Below are 13,007 nucleotides of genomic sequence, written 5' to 3'. Positions count from 1 at the left end.
CTATCAGCTGTGTATCCACCAGACTTCTGCACAACACAACTGATGGTCCCAATCCCATTTATAAGGCAAGAAATCCCACTTATTAAACCTGACAGGGCACACCTGTGAAGTGAAAACCATTTCCGGTGACTACCTCTTAAAGCTCATCAAGAGAATGCCAAGAGTGTGCAAAGCAGTCATCAATGCAAAAGGTGGCTACTTTAAAGAACCTACAATATAAGAGATATTTTCAGTTGTTTCACACTTTTTTGTTAAGTATATAGTTCCACATGTGTTAATTCATAGTTTTGATGCCTTCAGTGTGAATGTACAATTTTCATAGTCATGAAAATACATAAAAATCTTTAAATGAGAAGGTGTGTCCAAACTTTTGGTCTGTACTGTATACAGTATATATACATATATATGTTTAATATATATAGACATGTTGTGGAATACCTATACTAACTAGCAGCAGCTCTCCTTACTCTGCCTGGTTCCGGATTAGACTGTGACGAGCATGGTGGCACCCGGTCCTTTATACACCTGATGATGCTGTCAGCTGGCAATTGTTCTCCAGAGCACCCACACGTGGCAAGTTCCCAGGCCAAGGGTTAGGTGTTCCCCAGTCTGGCACTTTTTTTTAAAGAGAATCTGTCACTCCCCCTGGGAGATATCATACCTCTACTATGGTTATACAGGTTATAGAAAATAAATCTATTACATACCTGTATGGCCCATAGTAGAGGTTTGATTGCAGTGAAAAGTGTTTTAATTAATTCTGTTCTATATATAGTGGGGCAATGTTACGGGCCCCGGAGGTGGCGGGGCGATGCTGTGGGCCCCGGCGGTGGCGGGGTGATGCTGTGTCCCCGTCCTCCAGAAGCCGGCGGTGAGTGGAGTAAAGGTCTCCTATCCCATGCATATCGCTGTGCTTTGGCAAAATGGCCGCCGGAGCATGCGTAGATCGAGATCGGCAGAAGAGATGGGTGGGTGTAGTTTTATTTCCCCCTTTAGTATGTCATCTACTGGTGTCATAGGTGACGGGGAAATATTGTGAGAGATGATCCGGCTATTAAGGGGTGGAGGAGGCTTTTTATTTTTTTCTCTTTTTCATTTTGCCTTATATACAAGTTATTGTGTAGGAAATAATGTTTCCTACTATTTTTTCCTGTAAAATCTATTTTACCTTTGGTTTTGTGTGTTTTATTTTCAGTTCATAAAAATGGAGTGATATTCTGACAACATTGTTCCCAGCAGTGACTTGGGAGTCAGAGATACATCCAGGCATCTTCTCCATGCTGTTCCCATTCCATTGGAGCTCTGTTTCATCCATTTCAGTGGTTTTCCTCCTCCTCAGCCCTCCTGTTAGGGTCTTCCAGAAAATGCTCGAGTTTCCCATTGACTTTCATCATATTCCTTGCTCGAATCGAGCCCGACCGAGTGTCTGATCTGCTCAATTCGAGTACCAAGCACTCGAGCATTTTAGTACTCACTCATAACTACTAAGTATGTTTTACTGTTGTCATCACACAGGACTTCCCCAGTCTGTCATTCTTTCAGATGTCCCAAATAGTCTGAAAGGGTCCTCAACAAGGAAAATAACTTCAACACAATCTTATATAGTCTAAGTCACTGATGTTTTTCTGGGAGAGAACTAGCTTTTCAGCTGTACTTCTTGACACCAGGCCATCTTCCAAAATCCTTCAACTCACTGTACGTGTAGATGCATTGACACCTGCCAGCTGACATTCCTGAGCAAGCAATGGACTGGTGCTAAATCAATTCCGTAGCTGAATCCTCTTGCTGGTCTTGCTGGACTAACTTGGGCACACTAAAGACTACTTCACAGCAACTGAACCTCCCTCTTTGAAGTTTTTCATGATCTGATAAATGGTTGATTTAGGAGCAATCTTACAAGCAGAATTATGCTTTACCTATGTAGCCATTTTGACACAAAGCTATGATAACTGTAAAAGTTACCTTGGAAGTAACCATGGTTAACAGAAGAAGATAATGATTTCAAAGACCACCCCCTTTTAAAACCAACCAACCCTGCTCTTATAATTTAATTAGTTTGATAGACTGATATCAGATGCTTTGCCCTTGTTAAAACTTTCTCCTGAGCTAATGAGTAGATCACTGAAATGATGTAAGCAGGATATTTTGTATCAGGGCTGAAATTCAATGGACATTGGATTTTTGTGATTAAATTATTTTAATGGCAAGGGATTACTTTGCAATTTGGCACTTCATCTGATCACTCTTCATATCAATTTACAGTTAATGCAAATTGTCAAGATAAAAAATGAGGCAGCAAATTTTTGGCCATGACTGTAGACAGCCTATTTTTAGTTATTGCCACTTATCAGCAAAGACTAGAGTACTAGTTTAATGAGAAGCCTTTAATTCAGTGATTTAGGACTCTGATTTTCATTGAAGGAACCCAGCTGGTGTATGGATGCTTCTTTAGAACAATGCTCTAAGGGTAAAAAGAGAATAAAATAAAACAATATAATATTGGCCTAACCATTCACCTATTTGAGACAACTGTTGTGGGATTCCTGCCTCTCATCAGTGCAGAGACAAGTACTAGTTGAATGAGAAGCATTTTATGCATCTCTGGGGGTGTAGCGCAACTCATTGTATAGATCATCTGGGTCTGGATGTATGGAGACTTATTTCTTGGCAATTCTCCAAGAGAAGAGGTTTGCAAAACAGTTATTTTCCAGAAGGAATACAACCATCTCTTAATATGCCAACCATTACATCTTTCTTTAGGCAGCTGTACTTGGCCCTTATCAATACAGTATTGGTCTTTAATTAAATGAGAAGCCTTTAATATATCTCTTTGGGGATTCTTGTTTCCTAATGAAAAGACTAAGTATTAGTGTTGAGCGAGCATGCTCGACACTGCTCGGTACTCGCCCGAGCATCTCACTACTCGGGATGTTAGGCGAGCACCGAGCATTTTCGGGTTACTCGGGCGGCAGCTCGGGTCTCCGCCCTGCATTTTTGGCACTCTTTACAGAGCCAATGAACATGCAGGGATTGCCAGCCAGTCACTGTAATGCTGCATCCATGTTGGTTGTGGGCATTACAGTGATTGGCTGGCCGCACAGCGTCACCTCGAGTATTTAAAACCGGGCGCCGCCATCTTGGACACAGCTCCAGATCAGACAGTGTAGAGAGAGTGCTGCTGAGCTAGGGAGAGATTTATACTGCAAAATAAGTATTGTAGGGTCTCTAAAGCCTGCAAAATCAAACAAACAGTCCTTCTGAGGACTAATATCCATCCCAGATATCAGGCAGGCAGGCAGGCTGTATAGGAGATGCAGTGGTTATACCAACAAACACTGCATTACAGTCCTGTGTGCTGCTGCTGCTCAAATTGCTAGACTTAGCCCCAGGTCTCAGGGGCCAGGAAAAATCCTTTTTTTTCCATCTAAATTCTCTTTTTATTTTTTTCCTCAGTCAGACTGTACAAATATCCATCTTATTAACCTTTTGGTATTCACCCCCCACCAAAAAAAAAATTGAGTGTGTCTGTGATGTTCAGACACAAATATATCTGTTTAAAAGAGCCTTGTTTCAGCCAGATGACTAGAACTGTGGTTTTGCAGTTCCACGGTTCAAATCTCTGTATTATCCACTTTTTTGCCTTTTTTCCAAAAAAAAAACACCAGTTTGACTGTCTTACTGACTGTTCAGACACAAATATATCTATTTAAAAAAGTATGGTATACTCCAGGAAATTAGAACTTTGGTTTTCCTCTTCCACGGTTCAAATCTGGGTGTTATCCACCTTTTTGCCTTTTTTCCATAAAAAAAAACAGTTTTAGTGTCTCGGTGACTGTTCAGACCCAAATATATCTATTCAACCGCTTCCTGACAGCCCACTGTACATAAACGTCAGCGCTTGCTGAGCTCTGTGCTGCGCCGACGTTTATAAATGGTGGGTGGTCCCGCAGCCCTCAGGACCCCCAGGGTCCTGCAAGTGCTGTGGGTGCGGTGCAGAGCGACAGCTCTGACAGGGGACTTCATCGGGATCTGATTGGATCAGGTCCCAATGATGTTAACCCTTTGCTATCTTCTAGATGCTGCGATCTATAGTGATTGCGGCATTTAGAAGACAGTGAGAGGAGTGGGGGTCGTCCACTTACCTCTCCGACAGCCCCCTGATGTCTGACAGGACCTGACATTGTCATGGCAGCCAGAGGTCACATGAGCGCCTCCGGGTCTGCCATGTACGTTGTCCTGCTAGACTCAGCCTGCAGAGGTGTAGTTTACAAAATGTGGTCACTTGTGGGGGTTTCTGCTGTTCGGCATGTCAGCCACTCTTCAAATGTGACATGGTGTCTGCAACCTATCCCAGCCAAGATAATGCTCCTTTCACTTCCGAACCCTGCCATACACCAAAGCAGTGGTTTTCCTTCACATATGGAGTATCGGCGTACTCAGGAGAAATTGCACAACAAATTTCATGGTACAATTTTTCCTGTTATCCTTATGATAATGCAAAATTAGGGGATGAAAAACATTTTTTGTGGGAAAAATGTGAAAATTTTATTTTTACGGCTCAATATTATAAGCTTCTGTGAAGCACCTGGGGGAGCAAGGTGTTCATCACACATCTAGATAAGTTCCCTAAGGGGTCTAGTTTCCAAAATGGTGTCACTTGTGGGGGGTTTCCACTGTTTAGGCACATTAAGGGCTCCCCAAACCTGACATGGTGTCCGATAATTATTCAAACAAATTTTACATTCAAAAAGTCAAATGGCGCTCCTTCCCTTCCGAACCCTGCAGTGCGCCCAAACAGTGGTTTTCCCTCACATATGGGGTATCAGCGTGCTCATGAGAAATTGCAATACAAATTTTGTAGTCCATTTTTTCCTGTTACCCTTGTGAAAATAAAAAATTGGGTCTAAAGTAACATATTTGTGTGAAAAAAAGTTAAATGTTCATTGTTTTCTTCCACATTCCAAAAGTTCCCGTGAAACACCTGAAAGGTTAATAAACTTCTTGAATGTGGTTTTGAGCACATTGAGGGGTGCAGTTTTTAGATTGGTGTCACTTATGGGTATTTTCTGTCATAAAGGCCCCTCAAAGTCACTTCAAATAAGTTGTGGTCCCTAAAAAAATGTTTTTGTAAATTTTGTTGGAAAAATAAGAAATCGCTGGTCAACTTTTAACCCTTATAGCTTCCTAACAAAAAAATATTTGGTTCCAAAATTGTGTTGATGTAAAGTAGACATGTGGGAAATTTTATTTATTAACTATTTTGTGTGACATATCTCTCTGATTTAAGGGCAAAAAATTCAAAGTTTGAAAATTGCAAAATTTTCAACATTTTCGCCAAATTTCTGATTTTTTCACAAAGAAATGCAAGTGATATCGAATAAATTTTACCACTATCATGAAGTACAATATGTCACGAAAACACATTCTCAGAATTAGGAGAATCCGTTCAAGCATCCCAGAGTAATTACTTCATAAAGTGACAGTGGTCAGAATTGAAAAAATTGGCCTGGTCACAAAGGCAAAAACAGGCTCTGGCGCGAAGTGGTTAAAAAAGTCTGGTATACGCTAGGAAATTAGAACTGTGGTTTTCCTCTTCCATGGTTCAAATCAGGGTGTAATCCACCTTTTTGACTTTTTTACATAAAAAAAAACAGTTTGAGTGTCTCGCTGGCTATTCAGACACAAATATATCTTGTTAAAAGATTCTGGTGTAGGCCAGAGAAATAGTACTGTGGTTTTCTTCTTCCACGGTTCAAATCTGGGTGTTATCCACCTTTTTGCCCTTTTTCCATAAAAAAGAAACAGTTTGAGTGTCTCGCTGACTGTTTAGACACAAATATATCTGTTTAAAAGATTCTGGTGTAGGCCAGAGTACTATAACTATGGTTTTCCTCTTCCACGGTTCAAATCTGGGTGTAATCCACCTTTTTGCCTTTTTTACATGAAAAAAAAACATTTTCAGTGTCTTGCTGACTGTTCAGACACAAATATATTTGTTTAAAAGATTCTGGTGTAGGCCAAACAACAAAAACTGTGGTCTTCCACGCTTCCAATCTCCTTTTTTTACCCTTTTGCCATTGATAGTGCGAGTGTAAGCTATTTTACTTCATTTACAATGGGCAAGGTGCATGGCAAGGGACGTGGAACTGGGCATTCTGGTGATGGTGCGTGCAGAGGACAGAGCCGTGGCCAAGGTGAAAATGTACCACAACCAACAGCCGCATCTTCTCGCTTCCAGTTCTTGACCGAATTACTAAGGAAGCACACAACAACACCACTATTGCCAACTGATTAGTGTGTACAGGTTATTAATTGGATAGCAAATAATACACCCAGTCACCTGGGCACCACCACCTCCGGTCTGTCTTCCACACGGTCAAGTCTTAGTAGCCGTGAGTCTCGACCGCATACTCCTCCTTACCCTGATGCAACTTCCTCCCACCATGCAGAGTGTCGTCAGACAGCAACCGATACCACAGTTGGACACTCTGAAGAGCTGTTCACTGGTCCATTACATATTTGGGCCGTTCGCCTGCTCCGCTAGAAGTGGTGGAAGAGGAGATCCCATGTAGCGATGGCCAAATATTTGAACAGCCACGGCCACAGGAAGGCGACGCTGGCAATTTGTCACAAGAGGTGGACAATGACGAGACACAATTGCCACGAAGTGAGGAGGAGGACCGTGGTGCGGAAGTGGAAGAGGAGGAGGTGGTGGATGATCTAGTAACTAACCCAACGTGGCAGGAGGACACGCAGAGTGAAACCAGCAGCTCACAGGGGGAGGGAGCCAGAGTACCCCAACAGGCAGGAAGAAGCAGTGTGGTGGCCGCAGACAGAAGGCGGGCAACCGTTTCCCGTAACACCAACATGAGGGACGTTGCCAGTACAACCGATAGGTCTTCCAGAGTCTGTAATTTTTTTAAAGACTCTGCTGATAACCCCAAAAAGGCCATTTGTACCTCCTGCCAGGCCAGCATCAGCAGGGGTGACAAAGCTACCAGCTTGACCACCACCAGCATGATCAGGCACATGTCAGCAAAGCACCCGACTTTGTGGGGCAAACCCCAGGGTCCACGACCAGTGTTAGTGGGTGTCACCACTGCTTCTTCCGCTGTTGTGCGTGTAAGAGAACCCCCTGTTGTGCATGCAAGGCAATCCCCTGTCCATGCTGCATGCAAAGATGCCCCCTCCTCTCAGTCTTCACTTGTTATGGCAGTTTCTCAAGAAACAGCATCAACGTCCACGTCCACGTCCCACCACAGCGTTCAATTGTCCATATCCCAGACCTTTGAACGAAAGCGGAAATTCACAGCCAAAGCCCCACAGGCCACAGTCCAAAATTCGCACATGTCACGACTGCTTGCGTTGGAAATCCAGCCTTTTAGGCTGGTGGAGACGGAATCCTTCCGCAACCTTATGGCGGTAACCGTCCCTCAGTACTCGGTCCCCAGCCGACACTATTTTGCCTGGTGTGCCATCCCCGCACTACATAAGCACGTGTCCCAAAACATCTGCCGTGCCCTCAACAACGCAGTTACTGGGAGAGTCCACCTGACAACGGACACGTGGACAAGTGCTTGTGGCCAGGGACGGTACATCTCCCTGACGGCACACTGGGTAAACATAGTGGAAGCCGGAACCCAGTTGGACCTTTGGACAGAACACATCCTCCCCACACCGAGGATTGCGGGCCCTATGTCAGTCAGAGTTGCCCCCACAGTGTACAGCTCCTGCGCATCATCCTCCTCCTCCTCCTCATGTTCAGCCTCCATCTCAGATATCACCACATCAGTTACAAGCTGGAATCACTGTAGTACTGCCTTAGCCAAGCGGCAACACGCTGTGCTGAAACTCATAAGCTTAGGTGATAAACCTCACACTGCTTGTGAGCTGTGGACAGCTGTGAAAGAGCAGGCAGATCTGTGGCTGAGACTAGAGATGAGCGGTGTTCGACTAGAACTGTTCGCCAATCTCAAATTCGAGCTGTTTTGGGCGGTGTTCGAGTTGTTCGACGAACCCGAACGATTTGCAAAAAATTCGGCTGTTCGAGGTTATGTTCGATAACTGTTCGTGCACAAAAAGCGTGTCCTGCATGTCTGGCGCTATTTAGAGCACCAATCATGCAGGGATTGTCTGCCACTCACTGTAATGCCACAGCCATGGTGGTTGTGGCATTACAGTGATTGCCCAAATCGATGGGAACAGTTCCAACAGTGAAACATGAAAAGCCGGCAATTTAGCAGCGGCATACACCTGTACCCGACAATTTAGAACCGAAAGAATAGAGCTTCACACATAGATTAGATAGATATAAACATGTCAGCCACATATATACGAAGTACAGTGAAAGTTCTGCTTACTGTACTTGTCATTTAGCGTAAAGGATTTATCAAAAAAAATAATAGTGTTTTCATGCACCGTCTCTTTAAAAAAGCCGGCCGGCAATTCAACAGCGGTACCCGACAATTTATAACAGACAGAATAGAGCTTCACACATAGATTAGATAGATAGAAACATGTCAGCCACATATATACGAAGTACAGTGACAGTGTTGCTTACTGTACTTGTCATTTAGCGTAAAGGATTTATCAAAAAAAATAATAGTGTTTTCATGCACCGTCTCTTTAAAAAAGCCGGCCGGCAATTCAGCAGCGGTACCCGACAATTTATAACAGACAGAATAGAGCTTCACACATAGATTAGATAGATAGAAACATGTCAGCCACATATATACGAAGTACAGTGACAGTGTTGCTTACTGTACTTGTCATTTAGCGTAAAGGATTTATCAAAAAAAATAATAGTGTTTTCATGCACCGTCTCTTTAAAAAAGCCGGCCGGCAATTCAGCAGCGGTACCCGACAATTTATAACAGACAGAATAGAGCTTCACACATAGATTAGATAGATAGAAACATGTCAGTCACATATATATGAAGTACAGTGATAGTGTTGGTTACTGTACTTGTCATTTAGTATTAAAATAAAGGATTTATTATTAAAAAAAATTGGCGTGGGGTTCCCCTTAATTTTAGGCTCTAGCGGAGGTTAAGCAGACGGCTGGGGCAGATGTTTGAAGCCTGGGAAGGGGGTAATACCCACGGAGCTTCCCAGGCTACTAATATCAGCCCCCAGCTGAATACATAGCCTTTACTAGCTATTAAAATGGGGGACCCCCCAAAAAAAATGACGTGGGGTCCACCCTAATTTAATAGCTAGCAAAGGCTAGGCAGACAGCTGGGGGCTGATATTAATAGCCCAGGAAGGGAGCCATGAATATTGGCCCCCTCCCAGGCTAGAAACACCAGCCGTCAGCCGCCCCAGAAATGGCGCATTCATAGGATGCGCCAATTCTGGCACTTAGCCTTGCTCTTCCACGCTGCCCTGGTGCGGTGGCAGGGGGTAATAGGGTTGGGGTTGATGTCAGCTTATAATGCCAGCTGACATCAAGCCCAGGTTAGTAATGGAGAGGCGTCTATAAGACACCCCCATTACTAACCCCATAGTCAAAGTTAAAAAAAACACAAACACCCAGAATAAAGTCCTTTAATTGAAATAAAGACACAATCCTTTATTGTTCTAAATTAAACCATACTTACCGTCACGCCCATTCCAGCTGAAGCCAACGATCTCCTGCAATAAAAGAAAAATAATAAAGCAACCTCATCCTTACCTTTCCATGGTTCCCACGACAGCTTCAGCTCTGCTACATCGAGATGACAGGCTGGACCGCAGCAGAACGCTGCCATCCAGCCTCTCATCCCGCAGACACTGAGAAGCGCAGGCTTGCTTGCGCTGCTCAGCGTCTCTCTGTGACGACATCCAGATGAGCCGAGTTCATGTCCAATGAACTCGGCTCACCTCATGCACGTCACTGACAGCGTGGGAAAATTCTCACGCTGAAGCGGTGAGTGCAGGAGAATTCTCCCACGCTGTCAGTGACGTGCATAAGGTGAGCTCATGTCCAATGAACTCAGCTCACCTCCTGCACGTCACTGACAGCGTGGGAGAATTCTCCTGCACTCAGCGCTTCAGCGTGAGAATTCTCCCACGCTGAAGCGCTGAGTGCAGGAGAATTTTCCCACGCTGTCAGTGACGTGCATAAGGTGAGCTCATGTCCAATGAACTCAGCTCACCTCCTGCACGTCACTGACAGCGTGGGAGAATTCTCCTGCACTCAGCGCTTCAGTGTGAGAATTCTCCCACGCTGAAGCGCTGAGTGCAGGAGAATTTTCCCACGCTGTCAGTGACGTGCATGAGGTGAGCCGAGTTCATTGGACATTAACTCGGCTCATCTGGATGCCCTCACAGAGAGACACTGTGGAGCACAAGCAAGCCTGCGCTTCTCAGTGTCTGCGGGATGACAGGCTGGATGGCAGCGTTCTGCTGCGGTCCAGCCTGTCATCTCGATGTAGCAGAGCTGAAGCTGTCATGGGAACCATGGAAAGGTAAGGATGATGTTGCTTTATTATTTTTCTTTTATTTCAGGAGATCGTTGGCTTCAGCTGGAATGGGCGTGATGGTAAGTATGGTTTAATTTAGAACAATAAAGAATTGTGTGTTTATTTCAATTAAAGGACTTTTTTCTGGGTGTTGTGTTTTTTTTAAATACTTTACTAGAAATTCATGGTGGTCATGTCTAATATTGGCGTGACCCCATGAATTTCGGGCTTAGGGCCAGCTGATAATGCCAAGCTGGCCCTAACCCCTTTATTACCCAGTGAGCCACCGCATCAGGGCCCTGGATGAGTTGGGTACAGCGCCAGAAGATGGCGCTTCTATGAACGCGCCATTTTCCGGGGTGGCTGCGGACTGCAATTTGCAGCGGGGGTGGCCCAGATAGCTTGGGCCTCCCTGCGCTGCGGATTCCAGCCCCCAGCTGCCTAGTTGTACCTGGCTGGACACAAAAACAGGGCGAAGCCCCACGTCAATTTTCTTTAAATTATTTCATGAAATAATTAAGAAAAAAAGGGCTTCCCTATATTGTTGTGTCCGGCCAGGTACAAATAGGCAGCTGGTGGTTGGGGGCAGCCCGTTCCTGCCTGCTGTACCTGGCTGGACACAAATATAGTGCGAAGCCCCACGTCAATTTTTTTTAAATTATTTCATGAATTTCCTGAAATAATTTAAAAAAATTGAAGTAGGGCTTCGCACTATATTTGTGTCCAGCCAGGTACAGCAGGCAGGAACGGGCTGCCCCCATCCACCAGCTGCCTATTTGTACCTGGCCGGACACAACAATATAGGGAAGCCCTTTTTTTCTTAATTATTTCATGAATTTCATGAAATAATTAAAAAAAATTGAAGTGGGGCTTCGCACTATATTTGTGTCCAGCCAGGTACAGCAGGCAGGAACGGGCTGCCCCCAACCACCAGCTGCCTATTTGTACCTGGCCGGACACAACAATATAGGGAAGGCCTTTTTTTCTTAATTATTTCATGAATTTCATGAAATAATTAAAAAAAAAGTACGTGGGGCTTCGCCCTATTTTTGTGTCCAGCCAGGTACAACTAGGCAGCTGGGGGCTGGAATCTGCAGCGCAGGGAGGCTCAAGCTTTCTGGGCCCCCCCCCGCTACAAATTGCAGTCCGCAGCCACCCCGGAAAATGACGCGTTCATAGAAGCGCCATCTTCTGGCGCTGTACCCAACTCATCCAGGGCCCTGGTGCGGTGGCTCACTGGGTAATAAAGGGGTTAGGGCCAGCTTGGTATTATCAGCTGGCCCCAAGCCCAAAATTCATGGGGTCACGCCAGTATTAGACATGACCGCCATGAATTTCTAGTAAAGTATTTAAAAAAAACACAACACCCAGAATAAAGTCCTTTAATTGAAATAAAGACACAATTCTTTATTGTTCTAAATTAAACCATACTTACCATCACACCCATTCCAGCTGAAGCCAACGATCTCCTGCAATAAAAGAAAAATAATAAACCAACCTCATCCTTACCTTTCCATGGTTCCCACGACGGCTCCAGCTCTGCTACATCGAGATGACAGGCTGGACCGCAGCAGAACGCTGCCATCCAGTCTGTCATCCCGCAGACACTGAGAAGCGCAGGCATGCTTGCGCTCCTCACTGTCTCGCTGTGACGGCATCCAGATGAGCCGAGGTCATGTCCAATGAACTCGGCTCACCTCATGCACGTCACTGACAGCGTGGGAAAATTCTCACGCTGAAGTGCTGAGTGCAGGAGAATTCTCCCACGCTGTCAGTGATGTGCATGAGGTGAGCTCATGTCCAATGAACTCAGCTCACCTCCTGCACGTCACTGACAGCGTGGGAAAATTCTCCTGCAATCAGCGCTTCAGCGTGAGAATTTTCCCACGCTGTCAGTGACGTGCATGAGGTGAGCCGAGTTCATTGGACATGAACTCGGCTCATCTGGATGTCGTCACAGAGAGACGCTGAGCAGCGCAAGCAAGCCTGCGCTTCTCAGTGTCTGCGGGATGACAGGCTGGATGGCAGCGTTCTGCTGCGGTCCAGCCTGTCATCTCGATGTAGCAGAGCTGAAGCTGTCGTGGGAACCATGGAAAGGTAAGGATGAGGTTGCTTTATTATTTTTCTTTTATTGCAGGAGATCGTTGGCTTCAGCTGGAATGGGCGTGATGGTAAGTATGGTTTAATTTAGAACAATAAAGGATTGTGTCTTTATTTCAATTAAAGGACTTTATTCTGGGTGTTTGTGTTTTTTTTAACTTTGACTATGGGGTTAGTAATGGGGGTGTCTTATAGACGCCTCTCCATTACTAACCTGGGCTTGATGTCAGCTGGCATTATAAGCTGACATCAACCCCAACCCTATTACCCCCTGCCACCGCACCAGGGCAGCGTGGAAGAGCGAGGCTAAGTGCCAGAATTGGCGCATCCTATGAATGCGCCATTTCTGGGGCGGCTGACGGCTGGTGTTTCTAGCCTGGGAGGGGGCCAATATTCATGGCTCCCTTCCTGGGCTATTAATATCAGCCCCCAGCTGTCTGCCTAGCCTTTGCTAGCTATTAAATT

The sequence above is a fragment of the Phyllobates terribilis genome, unplaced genomic scaffold (genome assembly GCF_046119375.1).
Source record: "Phyllobates terribilis strain yellow unplaced genomic scaffold, ASM4611937v1 Scaffold_13__5_contigs__length_258822181, whole genome shotgun sequence".
Taxonomy (NCBI): domain Eukaryota; kingdom Metazoa; phylum Chordata; class Amphibia; order Anura; family Dendrobatidae; genus Phyllobates; species Phyllobates terribilis.
This window is presented reverse-complemented; position numbering follows the sequence as displayed.